This window comes from Filicampus tigris, chromosome 2, assembly GCF_054856515.1.
Source record: "Filicampus tigris isolate MCC_2025a chromosome 2, RoL_Ftig_1.0, whole genome shotgun sequence".
Classification (NCBI taxonomy): Eukaryota; Metazoa; Chordata; class Actinopteri; order Syngnathiformes; family Syngnathidae; genus Filicampus; species Filicampus tigris.
The window spans coordinates 39,022,214-39,049,804 of NC_141218.1; the positions used below are offsets into that span (position 1 = coordinate 39,022,214).

General features: G+C 44.3%; 1 protein-coding gene across 1 annotated transcript in view; it reads left to right on the forward strand.

Annotated features, from left to right (window-relative positions):
- LOC147152401 (uncharacterized) overlaps positions 1-27,591 on the forward strand; it is a 46,582-nt gene that overhangs the window by 14,181 nt on the left and 4,810 nt on the right.

Genomic DNA, 27,591 nt, shown 5'->3' on the forward strand with positions numbered 1-27,591 from the left:
TTAGGTGAAACACTCAAAGTTTGTAGTCGCTCGGATAAAATAAAAGGTAAGTTAAAGATGTGAATGGCATTATATCAAAAACATGTTTTTTGAGGAATACCTGGAAAATGAAATCCTAACAATTTTTCCTGACGAAGATATTTAAAGAAAACAATCTCACCGGGTCATTTTTGACCCACTTATGCATCTAAGGGTTAAAGTAAATTCAAAATGGCGGACTTCCTCTTAGGTTTACCATATGGCACCAAGAGTCTTTTTTGTAGGTCTCATAATGTTTCATATACTACCTAATTTTCGCAGATGTAGGTGAAACGTACAACTGGGGCCGCTTTTTAAAACTTTAAAACGTTCGGATGTCTTCAGGATTCGACTTTTATCAAATGTCAGTAGTTTTTTAGAAGAAATGATCATGTGGGTCAAGTTCCAGCAGCTATTTTAATCAGAGCAAATTCATACTTTAAACTTAATTCAAAATGGCCGACTTCCTGTTTTGTTTAGCATATGCCTCCAAGAGACTTTTTTGTAGGCCTTGAACTGTTATATATACCACCATTTTTTTATAGATCTCAAAGAAACGTACAACCGGGGCTGAATTTTTTAATATTTCTAGGGGGCGCTAGCGAGCCATTTCTTATAAATCACACAAAAAATTAAAAAAATATTGGTGATTTCGCCAGGCCTGATGTATGTGCAAAGTTTCGAGAGATTTCGAGCATGTTCAGACCCTCAAAATGAGCGTTGTTTTTTTTTGGCGAACTGTGTGTTGCCATGGCAACAGCTTTTTACGAAAAATCACAAATTTCGTATTTTAATATTATGAAGTCCTCAACACTCTTCAGAGCAAAGATGAGGTGGACCCGGTTAACCAGCTAAGATAAGAACACCAAAGAAAAAATAATCTGTTTCATTCAGCCACTAGGTGGCGCTACCACTATAATGGAAAATAAGTTCGTAGATGTCTTCAGCCCTTGGCTATAATCAAATATGAAAAATTTCAAGAAGTTTGGATGATCTAAGTCAAGTTAAGTCAACTGTATTTATTGTCACGTTGAATAATCAGACTTTGTGGCACCGTCAAGGCCACGGCCTTCGCCTTAAAAGTCACCATATTCGGCGTAGAGCAAGATCAACGTCTTGAGGCTTTTCTGACAAATGATTTCTGATTTCTTCAACGGGCTTCATGCAGTAAATAGAAATTTAAAAAATGTCAATTTATTGCCACTAGTTGGCGCTATATGTATAATGGTCTTCAGGTCACAACTCTTTACGTACAGGTGAAGTTTGGCCTTTTTTTAAAGCATGTGCAGGGGAGTTATTCAGGTTTTTCTCCTGTATGGCGAAGGAAAAAATGTACGCCAAATTTGATGACCCGCCCCCGTCATATAGTTTATCGAAAACTCAAAAAAATGTTTCAAAATGTTGCCCTAGGTCTTAAAATTATATATCCGAAGTTTGAAGTCAATTGGAATAATCCTCTGGGACATGGGTGCAAAAGTATGCACCCTGTAAACGTGCAAAAATGGTCCAAAATTGGACATTCAAAAATTCATAGCTCACTTCCTGTACACTTTGGACTATGGCTGCAATTACCTTTTTTGTACATCTCAGGGTGCTGCACTTGCCTGCCAATTTTCATAGGCCTAGGTCAAATGGGCTAGAATTCCATTTTTTTTCCTACTCTAGGTGGCGCTACAGAGCCATTTCGCTCGCGCTGTTTACGCCCAGTTTAAAATACAGAAGTTTAGTGAGTTTTCGTGCATGTTTAGAGGTTAAAAAATGTGATCATTTAGTCAGAAAAAAAACCAAATAATAATCATAATAATAATAATAATTTCTACAAAAACAATATGGACCACACAGCGGTTCGCTGCTTGGGCCCTAATAATAATAATTCCTACAAAAACAATAGGGACCTCGCAGCAGTCGCTGCTTAGGCCCTAATAATCCCTACAAAAACAATAGGGACCTCACAGCAGTTCGCTGCTCGGGCCCTAATAATAATAATTTCTCCAAAAACAATAGGGACCACGCAGCGGTTGTTGCTCAGGCCCTTATAATATTATTATTATTATTAATAATAATTTCTACAAAAACAATAGGGACCTCGCAGCGGTTGCTGCTTGGGCCCTAATAATAATAATAATAATAATAATAATAATAAAAATAATAATTTCTACAAAGACAATAGGGACCTCGCAGCGGTCGCTGCTCGGGCCCTAATAATTTCTACAGCAACAATAGGGACCTCGCAGCGGTCGCTGCTCGGGCTCTAATAATCCCTACAAAAACAATGGGCACCTCACAGCGGTCGCTGCTCAGGCCCTAATAATACATTCTATTTGAAAGCGCTTTTAATAGCACTCAAAGATGCTTTACAACAAGAATAAATGAATAAAACCTATAGTTTAGAACAAAATAAACATAAATTGCAAAGCACACTAAAGTTCATAAAAGAAAAACAAAGCAAGAAATGTAACAAAGTTTAAGAGCTGTTAAAAGCATGACGGAATATGTGAGGCTCGAGAAGTGTTTTGAAGGATGGGAGGTCTGCACAGTTGCGGATGTGATGTGATAGACAGTTCCACAGGGTGGGGGCGACAACAGAAAAGGCACGATTCCCCCCAGGTTTTGTGCTTGGTCGTGGGGATGACAAGGAGGTTTGCATTTGAGGAGCGGAGGGTGCGGGAAGGAGTGTATGAGTGGAGAAAGTCAGAGAGGTAGAAGGGGTTCTGATTTTGAAGAGCTTTATTGGTGGGTAAGAGGAGTTTAAATTGAATGCGCTGGGGAACGGGGAGCCAGTGGAGGTTTTTTGTTTTTGATAACTTCTTTATTGGAGTACAATTCACAAGAGATAACAACAACAGTGGGTTAAGGTCATAGATTTAGTTGTTTATTTTTCCCCCCTCCCCTTTACCATTCCCCTACCCTCCCTCCCATTTCCCTTCCCCTTTCCTATGCCTACCATCCCACAAACCAAGCACATTCATGGAAGGATTTTAACAAACATACTCAATTGGAAAAAAAACAAAATCAGGAATTGAGGGGCTCGGTCATTACAATCAGGCAGAGATGTCAGAGCTTCTATATGACTCAAAAGAGGTGTCTACGTCTCCTGAAAAGCGGCTAGGGAGACCTTAAGGGAGTACGTTTACGCTACAAGTGTAGCAACTCTTTAACCCACCTGTCATGGAAGGGAAGTCGAGCAGGTTTCCAGTTAAGTACTATAAGTCGCCTAGCTAGCAATGTAGAAAAGGCAAGAACTGTCCGTAAAGGCTTCGAAGCCACTGGATGCAAGGGGGCGCCAAACAAAGCCACAAAAGGTTCAGGTGTGATAATCACGCCATAGGCCGTGTTAATTGTTTTAAAAATATCTTCCCAAAATCTGGCAAGCCTGGGACAGGACCAGAACATATGGGAATGGTCTGCTGGAGACAACTTGCATCTATTATACGCATCGGTTGTATTCTGTGTGTATCTGTGTGTCTGACGTGCTCCTCTGCAGCATTGGGGCCCCGCAGGGAACTGTCTTGGCTCCCTTCATGTTCACCCTCTACACCTCGGACTTCAACTACAGCACCCCTACCTGTCACCTGCAGAAGTTCTCTGACGACTCTGCGATTGTCGGTCTCACCACAGGCTGAGATGATTGGGAGTACAGAGAACTTACTCAGGGTTTTGTGGACTGGTGCCAGCAAAACTGCCTCCTGATCAATGCTGGGAAATCCAAAGAGATGGTGGTGGATTTCTGTAGGCGTCATCACTCTGCACCTGTACCAGCGAATATCCGGGGAACAGAGGGTCTCAACTTACAAGTACCTGGGTGTTCACCTGAACAATAAACTGGACTGGAGTGACAACACAGACGCTCTCTGTAGGAAGAGTCAGAGCAGACTCTTCCTACTCAGGAGACTGAGGTCTTTTGGGGTTCAGGGGACACTCCTCAGGAACTTTTATGACTCGTGGTTGAATCGGTCATTTTCCAGGGAGTGGTCACCTGAGCAGGCGGCGTCTCGGCCCGGGACAAGAAGCGGCTGGACAAACTGGTCAGGAGGGCCGGCTCTGTCCTGGGCTGCTCCCTGGACTCTGTGGACTCAGTGGAGTACAGGAGGATGATGGCCAAGCTGTCATCAATGCTGGACAACCCGGCCCACCCCCTCTAAGGCACCCTAACAGCACTCCACAGCTCCTTCAGTAACAGACTGTTACACCCTCGCTGTGCAAAGGAGAGATTCCGCCGTTCCTTCTTGCCTGCTGCTGTCAGACCCTTTAACAAGAACATTGTGTAGTCCCTACAAACTGGCGGACATTAGTGCAATTGTGCAGTCCTGTATCTGAGCTTATATTGTGCAATACTCAACATTCCCCACTACTGTCAGTCTAGTTTTATTTTTATCAAATGCTGTCCCTTATATTTCACTGCAGCACTGTCACTTACTTAGAGTATTTTTCCTCTTTACAGGCTAAAATGAGTGCTTCTTCATACTTTATATGTATTTGTATGTCGGTGTGTATATACAAGGGTATATACAATAGTTACTGCGTATATTTACATAGGTTTGATTCTGGATGTTTGCCGTTAATGTTATACATTCATGGCTACATTATGCCGCCCTCTCTGTGTGACCTATACCTTTGCTGCTGTAACACTGAAAATTTCCCCACTGTGGGATCAATAAAGGCCTTCTTATCTTATCTTATCTTATCTTAGCTTATCTTATCTTATCTTATCTTATTGGGAAAAATCAGAGATAATTTAAGATTCGTGTTGTGCACAAATTGTAGAGGAGTGCACTCAGTGTAACACCCATTGCCAATACTTGTCGCGGTACCCAATTCCCTTTCCCAAGACTCCTTTGGACCAGATGGTGGGCCTGCTACCGAAGTGACAATAAGAACGTAAATTATTATTAAAAAAGTTAGAAATCAGCTGTTTCTTTTTCGGGTTGAGCGATAGTAACGAGTCGATCAAAGTTTCAGGAGGACGGCTCGGGAATATGGGATTGTGTGACTTGATGGTGCGTCTGAAAGAACTTGAAGAGGTGAGAGTTGGGTAGACTGAATTTCCTAGAAAGCTCGGAGAAAGACATAAAGGTCCTTCGTCGTCTTTGAGTTTTGCTATGCCTTTGTCAGACCAAGTCCGGAAGGTCACATCTGTACACAAGAGCGAAAATAGATGGTTGCTTACCATAGGTGCTAAGTCACAGGCCTTATAGAGACCCAGGCTTTTTCTGATCTGAATCAAAATTCCAATTGTGGCAATTACAACCTGAATAGAAGAAAGGTTAGAGATGGTCAATGGGAGTGGGGAACAGACCAAAAAGTGAAGAGAAAGTTTACAAGACCCAGTTTCCATATCTGCCCACAAGAGGCGTGTGCTATCGTCAACAGAAAACAAAACCAGAAAACGCCACTCTGCCCTGTTGAAGGTCTCCTCCGCATCAAGTGAGACAATCAACTCTGGAGGACTTAAACTGGGAGAACAAACTATATTTAACAGTCTTCTCGTGTTGTGAAATGAGTGCCTACCTGGCATGAATCCTGTTTGATCAAGAAAAATTATGCTTGGTAGGACCTGTTGAAGACGGTGGGCAAGGATCTTTGAAAGTATTTTCAAATCTACTTTCAAAAGTGATATGGTAAGTAACTCTCACACGAAAGTGGATCTTTGTCACTTTTCAGAAAGACAGAAATTGAAGCCTCCAACATGGTGGGGGGGAGAAGACCTTCAGCAAAAGATTCATTATATACTTTCTGAAGGAACAGAGCAATAGTTGCTGAAAATAATTTAAAGAACTCAGTGGTGAACCCATCTTGGCCGGGGGTCTTGCCGTTCTGGAGCGCAGAGATAGCTTCCTGCACCGCTGTGACTGAGATCGGGTTGCCCAATTCCGCAGCTTTCAGGTCATTTATTTTGGGAAAAACAATATTGTCAAATGGGTTTTCTCCTTCCCAGGTATCTGAGGAACATTGTGAGAAATAAAGGTCCGCATAAAAAGTACGAAACGTGTCATTAATTTTGCGGGGGTCAGAAATAATTTCCCCAGATAAAGACTTAATACGAGGAATCAATTTGGACGTAGTAGATGCACGCGCCTGGTGTGCCAATAACTTCCCTGCCTTGTCCCCATCTCAAAAAATTCCTGCTTTGTTAAGAATTGTTGTTTCTGTATTTTACTTGTGGTTAATTGGTCAAATTTGGACTGAAGTTGGAGGCGGTCCTTGTAAAGTGAAGGGGTATGTGTGGAAGAGTATAATTTGTCAATCCTCATTAACTGCGAGGATAGCACTTCAGTTTCCGCCATCTCTGGCCTCCTGGAAAAAAGCGACATATGAAATAATTTGGCCCCTTAAAAAGGCCTTACAGGATTCCCACAGAGTGCGCCAGGAAATCTTAGGTGAGTCATTCAGGTAAAAAAACAAGGTAATTTGTGTACTGACGAATTCTTCAAAGGAAGCTTGGGCTAACAAAGAGGAATTAAGTCTCCAATGCCTGGAGAAAGGCACATGGTTGGAGAAGTTAATATCAACCGAAACCGGGGCATGGTCCGAGATGGTAATACTATGATATTCACAGGAGCAAACTTCTGATAAGAAGTGATTATCTAGGAGAAAAAATGTCTGTCCGAGAGTATGATTGATGGACATGAAAAAAATGAAAAGGCTTTGTCTAAGGGAAATTCCGCCCTCCAAGGGTCAAACAAACCCAAACTGCGCTTATATGCGTCCAAGGTCTTAGCGGATCTAGATAATTTCTGGGTGTTGGAGGAAGATCTATCTAGGGACGGATCCTGAATCAAATTGAAATCCCCTCCAATAATCAAATGGTGATCATCCACTTTGGGAAGCGAAGTGAAAAAAACAATAATAAAGCCATCATCATCCCATGTCGGTGCATGGACACAGGCCATAACCACAGGCATGCCACATAATGTTCCATAGACAACAAATTGCCCAAATCACTCTCGTCTGATTTGATTCCTGAGCCAAAATAAAGGGGAGACAACAAAAACGCAAAAATCCACAACACAAGAAATTAAAATAAACACTGTTACATAAAAATCCTTCCAAGCCCCACCCTCATTCCTAACCCATCTCGAAAACCCTTTAACGCTCATTAACAAACCAAATATCTTACGTTACCAAATACCAAATAATAACGTTATCTACTTCCTTAACTGTTTGAGAGGTCAACTGGTTGAACAACACAGTATTACCAGTAAACGAATGAAGTACGCACGATATTTCTATATGTAAGGAAAAAGAGGTAAAAGATAGAATTAAAAAAAAAAAAAAATAGCAATAAATAACCAAAATAAAAAAATACATTTACATAGGAGACCATATCATCTAATTACAACGAACAAACCAATCAATTGCTCCCAAAAGTTTCTCAGACAGATAGACCAAAAACAATAATAATAATAATAATAATAATAATAATAATAATGATGATAATAATAAATAAATAAATAAATTTGACTAACAGTACTGCATAAAATAACAATAATTTTTAAGCTTCTCAAATCCTTTTCATCCCATCTTCCCCCCTTTTGTAATTCAAGTAGAATAAAGGATAGAGCATACATTGGAGGAGAGCCATGAGATGACATACCCAAACACTTCACTACTTAAAGGTGGTCAGCCTAATGCCCTTCCCATCTAAAAAATAAAAAATAAATAAATAAGTTCCGGGGTGAACCAGGGGGCTGAGTGAGTGAAGGAGACATATTTGGTTTTGATGGGGGCGAGTTGATTGAGACAAGAGGAGAGAATGCTGTTCTAGTAGTTAAAGACAGTGAGGTTGTGAGACAGTGGAGGAGGTGAAGTGGACAGGTGGTTGAGGATGAAGGAAGAGAAGTCAAATGGGAAGATGGATTTGAGGTTTCTGAATGATATGGTACACTTTTCCTTGGGGAGGAGGGTAGGGAGGTGGAAGTCCATAGTGATGGCCACGTGGTTGGAGATGTTGAGGTTAGTGCAGGAGAGATTTTGGATGGTGAGACCGGTGGAGCACACCAAATCCAGATTATGGCCATGGGTGTGGGTGGGGAAGTTGACATGTTGAGTGAAGTTGAGGCAGTCCAGAAGGTCCAGGAACTCAGAGGCATGGTTGCAGTTGTTGTCGTTAATATGGAGGTTGAGGTCCCCAAGAAGCAGAGTGAAAGGTGAGATGGGTGAGAGCTGTGCGACAAAATCAGAGCAGTTGGAGGGAAATTGGGTTGAAATTGGGGGCACGGTAAATAAAAGCAATGACCAGAGGGGAGGGACCACTGAGTTTAAAGGTGATGTGTTCAAATGATTGAGTGGATGATGTGGTGTTGATTTTAAACTCTTTTTTTATGAGACTAAGGCCACCCCACAACCTCGGCCAGTGCGGCGGCGCTGGTCGATGTAGGTGTATCTGGGGAGGTGGCTTGGTTGAGTGAAAAGTAGTCCAGTTGTTTGTGCCAGGTTTCTGTGATGAAGAGGAAGTCCACGTTGTTGTCGGTTATGAATTTGTGTAAGATGACAGATTTGGTGTTGAGTGAATGGGTTGTTAAAGAGGAAATCAACCCAAACATATTTTTTTCAAGAATATGTTCCCAACAGGCCCACTAGTTGAAACACAGCATTATGATTAATGGTGCGTTTGTGCAATATGAGTTAAGCAGCACAATCCACCCGTTTTGGGCCATCTCAGGGGGTGGCCATCACAACTACCCAGGGCTCAGGGAACGACCAATCGCAGCTTGCCTGTTTTCTAAAGCCGAACCGTGATTTCAGTCAACAGAAGTGACAAAATGGCCGCCCCCAGAGATGGCTAAAAACGAGTGGATTAAAACTCTTATTCCACAAACCCAATATTTATCAGAATGCCTTGTTTCAACTAGTGGGCTTGCATAAAACATATTCTTGAAAAAAATGTTTGGGTTGATTATCCTTTAAAGAGAGCCAGTTTGAGGATATTCTGATGTACGGGAGACAGTGAGGAACAGGGAAGTGGGCGAAGATTTGGGTTTGGCATTTCAAAATATTTTCCTTGATTATTGTAGGGGCGGAAAGGTCTGGCTGTGATGATGGGTTGATTGGGGTAGATGGTAGCAGGAGAGGACCATGACAGCTTGTGGGAGGAGCTCCAGCAAGGGGAAGTGCTGTGGCGTGGTAGAGTGGAGGAGGAGGAAGCTACAGGTGTGTGATTTGTAGATAGTCATGTGGAGTGATGAACAGCATGTTGGCTGTTTGCTGCCAGTATGCTGCTGCCCACCTTGTTGGGGTGAAAACCGTTCGCCTATGTGTACCCCAAAAAAGCATGTTGTATTACACATACAGACACTCAAATATTATACATAGTGTGCAATATATACACATGTATACATACTGTACATATCTAACCATATATACGTACATGCATACATAATCATACACACATGCATAATATCATAGTTTATCAATCTCGTTACAGTTTGTAACCATGTACTTTATGTGGAAGTTGTTCATTCCTTCATTCCTTTCACCACACTTATGAGTGCATGTTTGTGTGACATGACTAAAAGGGGCATAGCAAGAGGATTCTGTAGTTGATTTTTTAACTTAACATTATGAAAATGAATGGAGGTTGTTGAAGGTGCATTTTTTCCATCTTACAGCTGACATCCAAGCCATCCAACGTCATTGTGAGAGCTCTCGATCCAGGCTTCCCTTGGTCTTCAGTCAAGCAGAAAACCTGTTTAGTCCGTTGTCAGCTGTTTTACCTTTCCGATCACGGGGGGGCGTTGCTGCACCCACTAACAGAGCAAAGATACACCGTATTTCGGCCGGCTAAATATGACAATAAGTCCGAGAGAACACCGCGACAAAGTACATTGACAAAGTATGTAGCTCCCACCGCCAAAATGGTGGCTACCCCAGTAATGACGCTAATGATGACGCGCCTTGCACGAGCCCTGTTAGTCCACAGAAATCCAATTTATCTGGGCTGGGCGGCTGAGGATCAGTTGGGTAAAATCCTGCTCATGGAATCCAGTGGAGGAAGTGATTTTAATTAAAGATAAGTGGTTCAGAAGGTTATACTGCACATGTTAATCTAAATCCAATAAAATGGTTGTAGCAGCTAGGAGGGCTTTGCAAAGCACAGGCTCTATTGAAGAACTGCATTTCATTTAGCTGGGAATCGATGCAGATTGACACCACTTAACATGCATATAATGTTCAGGTAAGCTAATGAGCTTCCTGGCGATTGCCCACAATCAACAGCTTAACTCTTTTTCACTGACTACCCCTTCATCACACTTTTTACCACTTGTAAAACATTTCTTCAACTATCACCTCCACCTTGCTAATAATACAATAAATAAATCACACAACCCCTCACTGTTTACATCCTTTTACATATCATTAAGTACAAATATTCTGGATATTTGGCCATTTAAAGAAACGAGAAATTCAGAGATTATTGATCACTCAATAAACAAGCACTGATAACTACAAAATGTGAATAAAGTCAATGTAACACCTTGCTCATGTGTGTGTGCTCGCTCGAGGCACTTTATTGGCGATTCATTCTGTGGATCAATAAAGTGTATTTGTGGGTCAGCCTGTAGCTATCCTTCCAATTACACATTTCCAACAGTGAGGCCAAGCACGTCTCTTTATAAATGCCTTATTGGATAAGCTCAGAGAAGCATCTGTGTGGACATGCACACAGAAATAGAGCTTTACAAGCTAAGCATTCTTGAATTGATTTGTTAAACACTGCTGTGAGCCCGGGCTTTCTCTGCAACTTTGTAATTACTGTGAAAGCTGACACTGTATATGTGTTGTGATTTTGTGAGTGTCTGGTGGGTGTGCCCAATGCCGTTGCTACACAATTGTGTTGCGAATAGTTTACTGATGCAAATTGGGTAAAAATATTGTAAAATAGAACATTTGTTTGGATTATCTGAAATCACTACATATAGTTTGCAGCAAAGCATCTCTCTTTCTTGCCTCTCCTTTTATTTTGAACATTCAAAACAGGCCAATGCCAATTAGGATGTTTGGCACGAAACAATAACCTTAGTCTGCCAATTAATTTAACCTATTACGGCCTAAAGCACCTGGCTCAATATCCCCAAAACCTAAAGAATAACCCTCTAATACCTGAAGTTTTCCCAGTAATTCAACACCTCAGAAATAATTGATATCTCAGCCCCTGTAGCAGATAGAAACATAATTCCAAAATAATTTGAGATCTTAGACATGTGACTTTCACAAAGGCCTGATTTTATTATTATTTACTATTTGAATCAAAAATGTGAAAATAAAGTGTCATTGCAAGAGAAAAAAAAATGTAGTGGTAATTACAAATCCTCTATTCTATCACGAAGCCGTTGATTGTCTACAAACATATATCTTAACCATTTATCATGTTCGACTGGTTCCACTGGTTCAAAGTCCGCAAGCGGGTCGTCTATAACAGGGGTCCCCAACCACTGGACTGTGGACCGCTACCGCAGGCGGACCGCAGGCCACTTTGGAGAAGGCCGCGGCGGGCCGCACTGATGAAAGGAAATAAAAAGTACAGTACTTACGGTTTATTTATTATCAAAGGCTGAAAAATATTTTATTTTAAAAAGTGACGGGATTCTCTCTGTAACATCCATCTATGACTGAATCTTAACGCATGTCAAGTTGTCTCCGTTGCGTAACGCTAATATTCAATGCACAATAAAGCAAATTAGTAAAATAGACATATTTGCCAAGTTCTTTGCAATGAGGAAAAGGCCCAGTCAAAATTCAACACAAGAGCCTATGCCCAAGAAGACATTAGTCTTTGAGCAGTATTTGAGCAGGTCCACGAATGCTGAAAAACCTTCTGAGGGCATTGATAAAGCTGGATGTTGACATTAATTCAATGAGCTCGATGTGCACAGCTCTCTTGGCCATGCAGGTAAAAAGTACTGCCCAGCGTTTACTGTCTGCACCCCCACCTCTGATGCGAGGTGTAGTGACTGTACAGGGGCCAAAGATGTCCATCCCTACACTTGTGAATGGTGGCATAGGTGACAATCTGTAAATTTGACATCTTTTGAGTTTTTAGTTGTCTAAGCTTATGACAGAGAACACATTTGTAAATAACAGAGGAGACAACCCGTTTACTGCCAGCAATCCAAAATCCACCTCCTCTGATGAGTTTGTCCATATCTACAGCTAGAACTGCTGCACACAACTCCAATCTGGGGACTGTGTGTGCGGGTCGGGGGGCTAATTTAGACTTGATGAAGCCTGTGTGCCACTGACCTTCACTGTCCATAGCTCTCAGATATGCTACTGCTCCTATGGCCATCGTGGAGGCATTCGAGAATATGCTCAGTTCACAGTTCGAAGGATGGTAAGTACCAGTGTTCTTTGTCTGAGTCCAAGTGTGGAGTGAGCTCCGCGTGGTTGTTGTCCAACAGGTTTTGAACAAACTCTGCGTATTGTCTTTTCATCTCAGGGTTGCGGTCCAATATTTTCCTGAGGGATTGAAGATGCTTGAAGTCTTGCTCTCTGTTACTTGGAAGCTGTGGTCTGGGAGAGCAGAATGGTGCCACCCAGCTGTTACGTTCGTTTTGAAACACTTCTTTTTCCATAATGTCAATAAAGTCTCTGTCATCTACTGACAGTGCTGGATTGTCAACATTTTTCGTTTTCTCAAAAACTGTTTGTTCCAATTGATTAGTATGATTCTTGTCACTGCCCTTTCTGGAGATAGGTGCGGTGGTAGACTGGAAGCCGCTTATCACTTGCCTGTTATTGCCATTGAAGTTTTTCTCTTTCTTGCAACTTTCTGTTAGCAGAAGGTGTAATGGCAAAGCTTGGGTCATTCCTTATCTTTGCTTGTTGTCTCACAAATGCTGAAAAGACAAGGGGGACTGAAAGGGGGAACAGTGACTCTTTGTTCCTCCTTGTACCTTGCTCCTGTTGCAATGCATTTTTCCTGTAACCCATAGGGAGGTTTTTCCACAATTGGATTTACTCCATGAGCTGTGTCCAGCCTAAAAGGTATCCTCCATCCTTTGTCACCTAACTCTCTTAACTTTGTGTTATCTCTGTTGCCGAGCTTGGGTAACTGTTCATTTTTTTTCAAACAGCGCATTTTCTATGATTTCAGGAGACCCGTAACATTCCTCGAGTCTTTGCCACACAAGTTCAAGAGCTGCAGTTGGGTTGAAGATGCCGACAGAGCAGATTCTTTTGGCTTGTTGATGCGACTCCTCTCCGAGCCATTTTATCATTAAATCTAGCTCTTCTTGGGCTGTAGTTCTCTGGGCGGTCGTCGTATTGTAAAAGTCCTGTACTTAACATTTCCTCATGTGTCAAGTACCTTGTGATATCCTCTATGCCCTGTATGGCGTATGAGGAGTGTTGTACAGATACAGTTTGGGTTCCCGCGCTACGTGAGTGGCAGCCCGCTACAGCAGCTCCGGCTCACCGGTGAGCCTTTTCGTTTGTTTTTGTTCCTTACTTTTACTCTACCTCATACCTTTTTCATATAGTTTATAGTCGTAAACTTGCACAGCAATGGACACCCAAACTGCGGTATTCTTGCTGCTGCTGGTGGCTATTTTTTGCGCGATCGTGTCCGGCGACTTGGCTCGGAGCCGCGCCCCCATTGTTTACAGCTGGAATCAGCTGTCAGCACTCCGTGCTAACCCTGCGCCGGCTCCCGGGGCGAGACCCGATATCCCCCGTGAGCTGAGGAAGAAGAGACGGGGATCTCGTGCAGGGGTTAAACGCCGGGAAAGGATGAGACGATACCATCCCGTCCTCCCGTCTGTTATCATGGGGAATGTTAGATCTCTCCCCAACAAGATGGACGAGCTAGCGGCACTTACCCAGCATGAGAGGGACTTCCGGGAGGCTAGCCTGATGCTATTCACGTAGTCGTGGCTAACAGCGCTAACGCCGAACGCGGTCGTAGCATTGGACGGCTTCCAAATCATATGCGCGGACAGGACGCTGGAGAGTGGAAAGAGGAAAGGAGGAGGGCTGGCTGTGTTTGTGAACGATATATGGTGTAATCCTGGGCACATCACGATTAAGGAGCAGCTTTGCAGCACGGATATTGAGCTGCTAGCTGTTGGCATGAGACCATTCTACATCCCGCGAGAGTTTAGTCATGTGATCGCGGTGACCGTCAACGTCCCCCCCGCTGCCAGCGGTGACACAGCCTGTGATGTCTTGACTGCAGCAGTGAGCAGGCTACAAACACAGCACCCAAATGCCCTGATACTCATCTCTGGTGACTTCAATCATGCCTCCCGTTCCTCCTCTCTGCCTTCATTCACACAGTATGTCACCTGCCACACCAGAGACAATAAAACTCTGGACCTTTTCTATGCCAGCACCAAGGAGGCATACACATCACTGCCCCTCCCCCCCGCTGGGCAAAGCTGATCACAACCTGGTGGCTCTCCAGTCTGTGTACAAACCTCTGGTCCGCAGGCAGCCAGCTGTGACCCGCACGGTTCAGAGATGATCTGGAGAGGCCGAGGAGGCCTTAAAGGACTGCTTCAGCACAACTGTGTGGGAAATATTCAGCGATGCTCACGGGGAAGACATTAGTAGTCTAACGGACACTGTCGCAGACTATATAAATTTCTGCATGGAGAACACCATACTCACCAGGACAGTAAGGTGTTTCTCCAACAACAACCCTGGATCACACCAGACATAAAAGCTCTCCTGAAGGAGAAGAGGAGGGCTTTTGCGTCAGGCAACATAGAGGAGCAGAAGACTGTGCAGCGCCAGCTGAGGAGGAGGATCAGAGAGGGGAAAAGGTCCTACAGGAAGAGGATGGAGGAGCAGCTGCTGTAGAATAATGCCAGGGGAGTCTGGAGGGGCCTGAAGACCATCTCAGGCCACGGACAACCCAAGACCCTGACTGGGGGGGAGATCTGCAGTGGGCAAATGAGCTGAATCTCTTTTTCAATAGGTTTGATCAGATGCCTGCCCCCACTCAGTCTCTCCTGCTGCAGCCTCCACCTATTCCTCCTGCTGGGCGTGTCACCCCCTCCCCCCTTTTCTCCACAGTCTCCAGCTCCCAGCTACACCAGATAGCCACCACTCCCTCCTGCCCAGCCTTGGCCTTCACAACATCTCAGGTGAGGAACCAGCTGAAGAAGATGAAGGCGAGGAAGGCAGCCGGTCCAGATGGCATCAGCCCCCAGCTCCTCAAATCCGGCGCAGACCAGCTGTGTGGAATTGTCCAGCACATGTTCAACCTGAGCCCGAAGCTGGGCAGGGTCCCCCCGCTATGGAAAACATCCTGCCTGGTCCCGGTGCCAAAGACCCCCCACCCGAAGGAGCTCAACAGCTTCAGACCAGTGGCGCTGACGTCTCACCTGTTGAAGACCCTGGAGAAACTGGTCCTTGTCCACCTGCGCCCCCTGGTGAGCTCCTCAATGGACCCACTCCATTTCGCATATCAGCCTGGCATCAGTGTGGATGATGCCATCATCTACCTCCTCTACACTTCACTCTCCCACCTGGAGAAGGCGGGGAGCACTGTGAGGATCATGTTCTTTGATTTCTCCAGTGCTTTCAACACCATCCAGCCCACCCTACTGGGAGACAAGCTGGAGCGGGCGGGGGCGGCTCACCACCTCACCATGGATCTAGGACTACCTCACAAACCGGCCACAGTATGTGAGGACACAGGACTGTGTGTCTGACGTGCTCCTCTGTAGCACGGGGGCCCCACAGGGAACTGTCTTGGCTCCCTTCCTGTTCACCCTCTACACCTCGGACTTCAACTACAGCACCCCTACCTGTCACCTGCAGAAATTCTCTGATGACTCTGCGATTGTCGGCCTCATCACAGGCGGAGATGATCGGTAGTACAGAGAACTTACTCAGGGTTTTGTGGACTGATGCCAGCAGAACCGCCTCCTGACCAATGCGGGGAAATCCAAAGAAATGGTGGTGGATTTCGGAAGGCGCCATCACTCTTCACCTGCACCAGTGAATATCCGGGGAACAGATGTTGAGAGAGTCCCAACTTACAAGTACCTGGGTGTTCATCTGAACAATAAGCTGGACTGGAGCGACAACACAGACACCCTCTATAGGAAGAGTCAGAGCAGACTCTTCCTACTCAGGAGACTGAAGTCTTTTGGGGTTCAGGGGACACTCCTCAGGAACTTTTATGACTCTGTGGTTGCATCGGTCATTTTCCAGGGAGTGGTCACCTGGGCAGGCGGCATCTCGGCCCGGGACAAGAAGCGGCTGGACAAACTGGTCAGGAGGGCCGGCTCTGTCCTAGGCTGCTCCCTGGACTCTGTGGACTTGGTGGGGGACAGGAGGATGTTGGCCAAGCTGTCATCAATGCTGGGCAACCCGGACCACCCCCTCCAGGGCAACTTAACAGCACTCCACAGCTCCTTCAGTGACAGACTGTTACACCCTCGCTGTGCAAAGGAGAGATTCCGCCGTTCCTTCTTGCCTGCTGCTGTCAGACTCTTTAATAAGAACATTGTGTAGTCTCTACAAACTGGCGGACATTAGTGCAATTGTGCAGTCCTGTACCTGAGCTCATATGGTGCAATACCCAATATTCCCCACTACTGTAATACCGTGCAATACTCAACATTCCCCACTACTGTTAGTCTAGTTTTATTTTTATTCAATGCTGTCCCTTACATTTCACTACAGCACTGCAGCACTGTCACTTACTTAGAGTATTTTTCCTCTGTACTATGTACAGGCCAAAATGAGTGTTCCTCATACTTTTTATGTAGATGTATGTTGGTGTGTATATACATGTTACCTCGTATATTTACATAGGTTTGATCCTGAATGTTTGCCGTCAATGTTATACATTAATGGATACATTATGCCGCCGTCCCTGTGTGACCTATATCTTTGCTGCTGTAACAATGAAAATTTCCCCACTGTGGGATCAATAAAGGCATTCTTATCTTATCTTATCTTCACAGATGTCTTTTGACATAATTGGCCAGAAAATGATGCTTGGAGCTCTGCGCTTTGTCGCTTCAGCACCTGGCTGACCTTTGTGAACAATGTTGATGTCTTCTTTTTGCAGGGACTGGGGGATGATCATTTTGTGGCCTCTCATGACAATTCCATCCTCCACTGTGAGCTCGTCTCTGTAAGGGAAGAAGAGTTTTATAGGAAGCTGCAGCTGGCTTTCTTTGGTGGACCAGCCTCTTAAAATCACTGTATTGAGTTGTTCATCCTCTGCTGTGTGCCTTCTGAATTTCTCCAGACGGGCTTTGGAAATGTAACTTACAGACATGACTTCAAACTCCAATCTTGTGCAGGATTCTGAGAGAGCTGTGTGGTCGGAGCCCTTGAAAGAGTGTCTGACAAATACATGTATTTTCCTTTCTTGCACATTAAACTGATGTTGAAACTCTGCAACCGGATCAACATTCTCTGAAGCCGAGCAAGGGGCAATGGTATGAATGGGCTTTTTTAGGATCGTTACAAGGGGCTGGTGATCGATTTCCACAACTGTGGGCTTTCCATATATGGAATCCTTGAACATTGTGTAGGCAAACACAACAGCAAGAAGCTCCTTCTCAATTTGAGCATATTGTGTTTTCGTGTCTGTTAGAGTTTGTGATGCAAATGCTTCTGGTCTGCCATTTCGCATGCATGCTCCCCCAAGCCCGTAGCATGATGCATCACAGGTGAGTACAACCGGTGCATTCACATCATCAATCAATCAATCAATCACATTTTATTTATATAGCACTTTTCATACATAAAAATGCAACTCAAAGTGCTGTAAAACAACCAAAGCAAAACATTAGAAAAAAAATAAAAAATAAAAAAAATCCGTTCATGCCCTCCCTCCCAACAAACCCAAGACAGATATCCATTAGTACATCAGCACTCATTCACACACACCCACACAAAGTGCACAACCTGATAAAATGTGTTAAAAAGGCATGACAAGGCACAGAGAAACCATATGAGGAAAGGGTACCCAAGGGGAGCTCTCCACGCCGAGAGGAATGACAGCCCACGGCCACAGGGGCGCCACCACCATAGAGACCCCAGCCCAGATTAGACAGGCGGACCCCACACAAAGTGTAGAGGCCGCCGGCCACCCAGACCCAAGGAGTCCCTGCGATGACAGCCCCCACGGGAAGGGCAGCCACCCCTACCTCAAAGCGTAGGCCCACCCATGAGGAAACACTGGAGCTAAAAGCTGACGACGTCAGAGAGCAACAAAACTAAAAGACAGAACAGTAGTATAGTCTAAGAACTAAAATCAGTAAGATAAAATAAAAATAATCTTCAACAAAAGAAAGGATAAATTATTTTAAAGTTGTTAAAAGCCAAACTAAAAAGATGTGTCTTGAGCTTCTTCTTAAAAATATCAACAGTCTCTGCAGACCTGACGTCCTCTGGCAGGCTATTCCAAAGTTGAGGACCAAAACGGCTGAATGCAGCCTCGCCATGCATTTTGGTCCTCACCGTTGGAATAAATAAAAGGCCGGCGCCAGAGGACCTCAGGATCCGCGAGGGTTGGTATGATAAAAGCAAATCAGATAAATAAGATGGCCCAAGACCATTAACACATTTATAAACTAATAAAAGTACTTTAAAATCGATCCTGAAACACACAGGGAGCCAATACAGCAATTTCAAAACTGGCGTAATGTGCTCCCGCCCTCTGGTTCTCGTCAGCACCCGAGCGGCTGAATTCTGCAGTAGTTGCAGTGGTGAAATGCTCTTTTTCGGGAGGCCAGAGAGCAGGGCATTACAGTAATCTATAAGACAGGAAATAAAAGCATGCATCAGCACTTCCGTGTTAGCCTGAGAGAGAAACGGGCGGACTCTGGCGATATTCTTAAGGTGATAAAAAACAATCTTGGTTACATTTTTAATATGAGGAATAAAACTGAGCTCAGAGTCAAAAATGACGCCAAGGTTCTTCACACAATGTGAGGGATTAAAAACTTGTAGTTTTGGTAAAAGCTTCTCTCGCTGACCTTTGGGACCGATAACTAAAACCTCAGTTTTGTCCTGATTGAGCTGTAGGGAATTATCTGCCATCCATGACTTGATATCTAAAATGCAATTTAAAAGGGTATCAATGGGTCCTGTGTCATCAGGAGACACGGCAATATACAGCTGTGTGTCATCAGCATAGCTGTGAAAGCTGATGCCGTGTCCCCTGATGACATCCCCAAGGGGAAGCATATAAAGATTAAAAAGTAGGGGGCCTGAAATCGAACCTTGGGGAATCCCACATTTAATTTCATGGGTTTTGGAGGAACAAGTATCCATACTTACAAAGAAATATCGGTCTGTGAGATAGGAATAAAACCAGTTAAAAACAGTACAGGAGATGCCCACTAGATTTTTAAGTCTATTTAATAAAATTTGGTGATCTACTGTATCAAAAGCAGCGCTTAGATCCAGTAGCACCAAGACTGTGAGTTTTCTCACGTCTGCAGTGCACAGAATATCATTTAAAATCCTTAAAAGAGCAGTCTCCGTACTGTGGTTCATCCTAAAACCAGATTGATATTTCTCCAAAATATTATTTGTATTTAAAAAATGATTCAACTGGATGAAAACCAGTTTTTCTAAAATCTTACTTAAAAACGGTAAGTTGGATACAGGTCTGTAATTATTAAAAACGCTCGGGTCAGAATTGCTCTTCTTCAGAAGGGACTTCACCACCGCCGTTTTAAAGGCAGCGGGGAAGACGCCCGTCTGAAGAGAGCAATTGACTATATTTAAAATTTGTTCCCCAAAAAATCCATAAAATGTCTTAAAAAGAAATGTGGGAATTGGATCTAAAAGGCAGGTTGTTGGGTTTACCTGGGAGAAAACTCGACCAAGTGTCCTTGCATCAACCAGGACAAAACTTTCCATCACAATAAGACAATACTGGTGCGCTCGTCAGGCATAATTTGAGGTGGTGTTGGAAATTTCAGCAGGGCACGCACTTGGGATGTAAGCTCAATTATTAGTTCACACAACAAAACAACATAGTTTCCAATGCATGTTCATTTAATCTTTCAAGAAAGCATCCAATGTAAATTAAGACTCACACAAGTTAAGTGAATTAGCTTGTCTATTTGTTTCAATCTCTGAAATGCAGGAATTAGACAAGGTCAGATTTGGGCTTCTGTCTTTACCTCGTGAACACTTAGGCTAGGTTCACACCGCAGGCAAATGTGACCCAGGTCGGATTTTTTGCCCATATGCGACCTGCATCAGATTTTTTGGAATTCCGATTTGTTTGAAATCCGATCTGGGTCGCTTTCATATGTGGTCCTAAATCGGATACGTATCCAATTTTTTTCAATGCGGCCACGGTCTGAATGGCCAGGTCGCATATATCCGACATTGACGTCATCCGGAGCCCAAAATCTCTGCTCCGTGCAGGCAGAGGGAAAGTGCTGGCAGGAGGGGGATCGAATCTGCCAGGTTGTTTTGAGTAAAACTATTGGCTTTTATAATTTACTTTAATTTAATCCCACTTGAAACATGAAGCATAAAGTGGACATTTATGGTGATAATTAAGCCACGGTTCAGATCGATTCATTTTTACGCACGGTTATGACATGACGTCACCGTTAGTGAAATTAGATATTAAAGCCTCGCCTCATAATTTCCCGTATAGGAAATCGGCCAGTCGAGCATCTGAATTTCTTTACCTCCCTAGAATAAGTTATTTTAATCAGGTTTGGGGCAATTGAGAGGAGGCGCTACTCTGCCAGAGCGACTCCTGACACGGCTCGTGTGTGCGGTTTTATGATTATGTTTGATTGTTTTGTCTTTTACAATGGGATGTTAATGTTACCGACACTTTATCTGGCCTGCATTTGGACTATGATTGCGAGTCTGTGGCACATACATCTTAAAGCCAGGCCCATCACTTGGCCGTTCAGATCATAATGTCATCCTGCTACTGCCCAAATACAGGTCACAACTCAAAACCGGAGAACTCTTAAGAAAAACTATTAAAGTCTGGAATAATGAAGCAACTGAAATACTACAGGGCTGCTTCAAGCTCACAGACTGGGATTTATTTTTTAATGATTGTGGTGGTGATCTTCATGCACTGATAGACATATTAACGTCATATGTCCTATTCTGTGAGGAGACTGTCACTCCCGTCAGACAAATAATTATTCACCCAAACAATAAAAAATGGATCACCAAGGACATGACACACTGTCTTGCTCTAAAGAAAAAGGTATTCCTACAAGGAGACAAACTTAGGGTGAAAGAACTGAAAAAGGAGTTCAGGAGGAAGGCCAAACTGGCCGAGATCTTTTCAAGGTCAAAGTGGAAAAGAAGCTAACATCTAGGAATGCAAGGGAAGCATGGCAGGGATTAAACACCATGATAGGCCGACCCACCAAACCAGAGTGGTCAACTGCTCAGACCCTATCTCCTTTGCAGAACAACTTAACAGCTTCTTCACCCGGTTCAACAACAACAGTACATCAAGCGACTGGACCTGTCCGACCCTGAACTCCCCATAACCCTCATAGACGAACAGCTGGTGACCTCCATCCTGCACAGAGTCAACCAACACAAAGCCCCTGGCCCTGACAGGCTCGGAGGCAGGGTGCTCAAGGACTGCTCCACTCAGTTAGGTGGAGTTTTCACCAGACTGTTCCAGCTTCTCCTGGATTCTGGCTGTACCCCCAACCAGTGGAAAGCGACCACAATAATCCCCATCCCCAAAAAAGCATATGCAAAGGACGTGAGGGATTACAGACCAGTGGCCCTGACCCCAGTGCTTTGCAAGTGCATGGAGAGAGTAGTGGGTGACCATCCATCCATCCATCCATCCATCCATCCATCCATCCATCTATCCATTATCTCCCGCTTATCTGGTCGGGTCGCGGAGGCAGCAGCTTGAGCAGGGAAACCCAGACTTCCTTCTCCCCAGCAACATCTTCCAGCTCTTCCGGAGGGATCCCAAGGTGTTCCCAGGCAAGCCGGGAGACATAGTCTCTCCAGCATGTTCTGGGTCGCCCTCTCCTGCCGGTGGGACATGCCCAGAACACCTCACCAGGGAGGCGTCCAGGAGGCATCCTAATCAGATGCCCGAGCCACCTCAACTGACTCCTCTCAACGCGGAGGTGCAGCGGCTCGACTCTGAGTCCCTCCCGGATGGCCGAACCTCTCACCCTATCTCTAACGGAGAGCCCGGACACCCTGCGAAGGAAACCCATTTCAGCCGCTTATAACCAAGATCTTGTTCTTTCGGTCATGACCCACAGCTCATGACCATAGGTGAGAGTAGAAACGTAGATCGACCGGTAAATTGAGAGCTTCCCCTTTCAGCTGAGTTCCTTCTTCACCACGACAGACCGATACAGGGTCCGCATCACAGCAGACGCTGCACTGATCCGCCTGTCGATCTCCCGTTCCATCTTACCCTCACTCGTGAACAAGACCCCAAGTTACTTGAACTCCTCCACTTGGGGCAGAATCCCATCCCCGACCCAGAGAGGGCACGCCACCCTTTTCCGACTGAGGACCATGGTCTCAGATTTGGAGGTGCTGATTTTCATTCCGACCGTTTCACACTTGGCTGCGAACCACTCCAGCGAGAGTTGTAGATCGCGGCTTGAAGAAGCCAACAGTACCACATCATCTGCAAAAAGCAGAGATGCAATACTGAGGACACCAAACCGGACCCCCTCGACACCTCGGCTGCGCCTAGAAATTCTGTCCATAAAAGTTATGAACAGAATCGGTGACAAAGGGCAGCCTTGGCGGAGTCCAACCCTCATTGGAAACGAATCCGACTTACTGCCGGCAATGCGGACCAAATTCTGACATCGGTGGTACAGGGACCGGACAGCCCTTATCAGGGGGCTCGGTACCCCGTACTCCCGAAGCACCCCCACAGAACTCCCCGAGGGACACGGTCAAATGCCTTCTCCAAGTCCACAAAACACATGTAGACTGGTTGGGCGAACTCCCATACACCCTCGAGGACCCTGCTGAGGGTGTAGAGCTGGACCACTGTTCCACGGCCGGGACGAAAACCACATTTCTCCTCCTGAATCCGAGATTCGACCTCTCCAGCACCCCTGAATAGACCTTACCGGGGAGGCTGAGGAGTGTGATCCCTCTGTAATTGGAGCCCACCCTCCGGTCCCCCTTTCATACAAAGGGGGACCACCACCACGATCTGCCAATCCAGAGGCACTGTCCCCGATGTCCACGAGATGTTGTAGAGACGTGTCAACCATGACAGCCCCTCAATATCCAGAGCCTTTATGAACTCCAGGTGGATCTCATCCACCTCCGGGGCTTTGCCACCGAGGAGCTTTTTGACTACCTCAGTTACTTCAACCCCAGAGATAGGAGAGCCCACCTCAGAGTCTCTAGGCCCTGCTTCCTCAGTGGAAGGCGTGTCGGTGGAATTGAGGAGGTCTTCGATGTATTCTCCCCGCCGACCCACAACGTCCCGAGTTGAGGTCAGCAGCACTCCATCTCCACTATAAACAGTGTTAATGGTGCACTGCTTCCCTCTCCTGAGACACCGGATGGTGGACCAGAATTTCCTCAAAGCCGTTCGGAAATCATTTTCCATGGCCTCCCCAAACTCCTCCCATTTCTGAGTTTTTGCCTCAGCAACCGCAAGAGCTGCATTCCGCTTGGCCAGCCGGTACCTGTCAGCTGCTTCCGGAGTCCGGCTGGCCAAAAAGGCCCGATAGTACTCCTTCTTCAGCTGGACAGCATTCCTTACCGCTGGTGTCCACCAGCGGGTTCGGGGATTGCCGCCACGACAGGCACCGACCACCTTGAGGCCACAGCTCCGCTCGGCCGCCTCAACAATGGAGGCACGAAACATGGTCCACTCGGACTCGATGTTCCCCGCCTCCCCCGGTACGTGGGAAAAGTTCTGCCGGAGGTGGGAGTTGAAACGCCTTCTGACAGGGGATTCTGGCAGATGTTCCCAGCAAACCCTCACAATACGTTTGGGTCTGCGAGGTCGGACCGGCATCTTCCCCCACCATCGGAGCCAACTCACCACAAGATGGTGATCAGTTGACAGCTCCGCCCCTCTCTTCACCCGAGTGTCCAAAACATGCGGCCGCAAATCCGATGATACGACTACAAAGTCGATCATCGAACTGCGGCCTAGGGTATCCTGGTGCCAAGTGCACATATGGACACCCTTATGTTTGAACATGGTGTTCGTTATGGACAATCCGTGATGAGCATAGTGGGTGACCAGCTGTCTGAAATGTTGGCCGACAAACTGGGTTCCCTTCAGTTTGCATACAGAGCAAGACGTGGTGTAGAAGATGCAAGTCTCACACTTTTAGACACCAGCACAAAACACCTAGACTCCATACACCCAAAAACACCTGGACTCCATACACCCACACACGAGGATTTTATTCATGGACTTCTCCTCTGCTTTTAACACTGTAAACATCAGCACCCTGCTGCACCGCCTGACAGACCTTCAGGTACACCCAACACTGCTTTTATGGATTTTTTACAGGACGGACCACAAGAGGTGCTTGTGAATGGTTTTAAATCAAACAAACACACAGGGCTACCTCAAGGTTGTGTTTTATCACCCATCCTCTTCTCTGCATACATTAATAACATCTCTTGCAACAGTGAAGGAATGACACTTTTTAAATATGCAGATGACATGGCATTGCTGGCCCATATGATTGGTCCTGATGCTTTGACTCTGTACCACCAGACAGTCAGCAACTTGGTCCAAACCTTATATGAAAACTCACTGGAGTTGAACATCTCCAAAACAAAAGAGCTGTTCTGCAGAGGCAGAAGCAAGGCAGCAATAACGCCATCTCTTTCTCTGCCACTCAGCATTCGGGGGCAATTGGTAGAGCAGGTCGAGTCCTTTAAATACTTGGGGACTAAGATTGACACCGGCCTGACCTTTACACAGAATACAGATTCCATCTACAAGAAGGCACAACAGCGCCTCCACCTGCTGAGGAATCTAAGGACTTTTAATATCTGTAAAGACATTTTAACAATGGTTTACCGCTCACTCATCCAATCCATTCTTACATTGAACATTTCATCCTGGTACAAGCTGCTCACCATTAAACACAAAACCAGACTTTCCTGAATAATAAATCAGGCCAGCAATATATGCGGTTCACTACAAACCCCCGTGTCTGAACTTTACAACCGTTCGGTGATCAGGAAGGCTACTCTGATCACAGATGACCCCTCTCATCCCATCCACCATTCATTTCCACGACTGTAATCAGGCAGAAGGTATACAATTCCACTGGCCTGAAAAAATATTTCCAAGAACTCATTCATTCCGTCTGCCACAACCATTCTGGACACTTTGAAATAGATCGTTGATTGCATGTTATATTTATTTCATTTAGGTATTTATTTATTTATTTATTTTATTTTTTTGTGTGTCTTATTGGGAATGTGTGAATGTGTTTGAGCCCTGTCGAAGAAGAATTTCTGTCACCATTGGGACAGACAATAAAGTATTCTATTCTATTCTATTCTATTCTATTCCATTGAGAACTGATCAATTTTGAGAGCTCACTTAAATTGGACTATTACTTAATCACATTTATTCCCTTTTCTTCGTGTGACTATTATTTCTTATTTTACTATATTAACCCGTTGCCATTTCCCTGGTATTTTTACCTGAATTCCTAAAAAGGTGCACCCAAAGTAAAACTGAAGCTGTACTTCAGGGGTGTCCTAACTCAGTCCTCAAGGGCCTGCCTGTTTTCCATCCATCGCAGCTGCAACACACCTGTTTCAAAAGACCATGATCGTTATCAAGCTTCTTCAGAGCTTGCTGATGAGCTGATCATTTAAATCAGGTGTGTCACAGCAAGGAGAGCTGGAAAGCGGCCCTTGAGGTCCGGAGGTGGACACTCCCGCTGTACTTGAACCATTTGGAGTGTCAGCATAGTTTTGGTGTCTTTTTGAAGATAACACTTTAATTTTTTCTCCTCAACTGTCAGAATCATTTTAAGTGCTACTGGCACTGAATTATGGAAGTTTGAATACATAAAAGAAGACAGATTTTATATCCGCTTTTTTTTTTTTTCTTTTCCAAAAATCTGCCTGGAAAATTTTGTATTAGGTGGTGGACTAAAATAACACAACAGGATAGTGATGGGAATTCCGGCTCTTTTTAGAGAACCGCCCTTTCGGCTCCTGAACTGCTCTTCAGATTTTTTTTGTTGCTTTAATCGATGTATTACCAATAATAATGTAACATTATGCACAAAATGAATTCATAATTAATTTAAAAAAATATTATACTACTATATTATATATATATTTTTTCACTTTACAGTGAACTTTTAACTAATTTAAACTTAACTTTTTTAAACTAAGCAACTTTAAAGTCAAGCAACACAGAAATCTGAAAAACACACGACACAAAGAAATGTAAATTAAAAATATTTTTAGTGCAACAACAAATAAACTATAAAATACAAGAATAAACATTTCGCTTTTTTATACGTAACAAATTTAAAGTGAAACACAGGATCCCTGAAAAACACACAAAATACAATTCGCCTTCAACAAATTTAGACTGAAACAACACAGAACCCTTGAAAAACACCCAAAAAATATTAATTAAAATGTGTACAACAAAAAGAAAAAGATCAGCAGTCTCTACAGTAGTAGAGCCATCAATATAATTAAAATGAGTCCAAATTTGGCTCGTTTTCCTGCTTTGACTCATTTCTTTTTTACTTTCTTTCTTTTTGTCCTCTGCTGCCCTCTGCTCAGCGCACTAAGAAACGCAGCCACAGAGATGCATATATATGCGCCCTCAAGAGAAAAAAAAGCATCTCGAAGGGAGAGGCTCCTGATTGGTGGGGAACCGGCTCCCGTCGTTCACTTCAACGAGCCGGCTCATAGAGCCGTTACGTTCGCGCACGACACAAGCCTACAACAGGATTACAGCTCAAAGGCTCTTCCAATTCCATTTCAAATTTGACAATAATATGACAGAATATGAGCATTTTACACAAGTTTTACGAAGGGGATGTCCAGGCGAACCAAAAGTGTGCCATTCGGGTGACCCCATTGCAACCATGTCCACATACGTAGAAGAAAAGGCTGCTATTGTGGAATGCTTCAACAATCATGAGTTCTAATGAAAAGTAAGACTTGGCGCTATCATATCCTACATCCACATTAACTAATGTTATAAATGGTTTTAACATTAACCTCTAATTCTATCTTTCACGCTGTATTATTAATACAATTTTTATTATTACAACCATGATTAATTTGAATTTATACCATGTAATAAAAACCATAATCATTCAATTATCATGTTTATTGACTATATTTCACATCTAGGGAATTAATTGTTAATAAAGGATTATCATTTGAATTGTCATTCTATTAAAATAGATTCTTTAAATTTATTCCAACTCTATTATTGTCATTCTATTGATTTAATTCATTCATACCACTCAGCCTCTATCGAACGACCGGCTAGGACCTTGGTGATAAAAGGTCTTGTTACCATCTTATGAAATTAATTAAATAGCTTACTATCTTACGAGTGTGTCACTGGCAGAGGAACTGAACTGCTTCTTTGCCCACTTTAACTTACCTCAAATGCCTTCCCTGCCC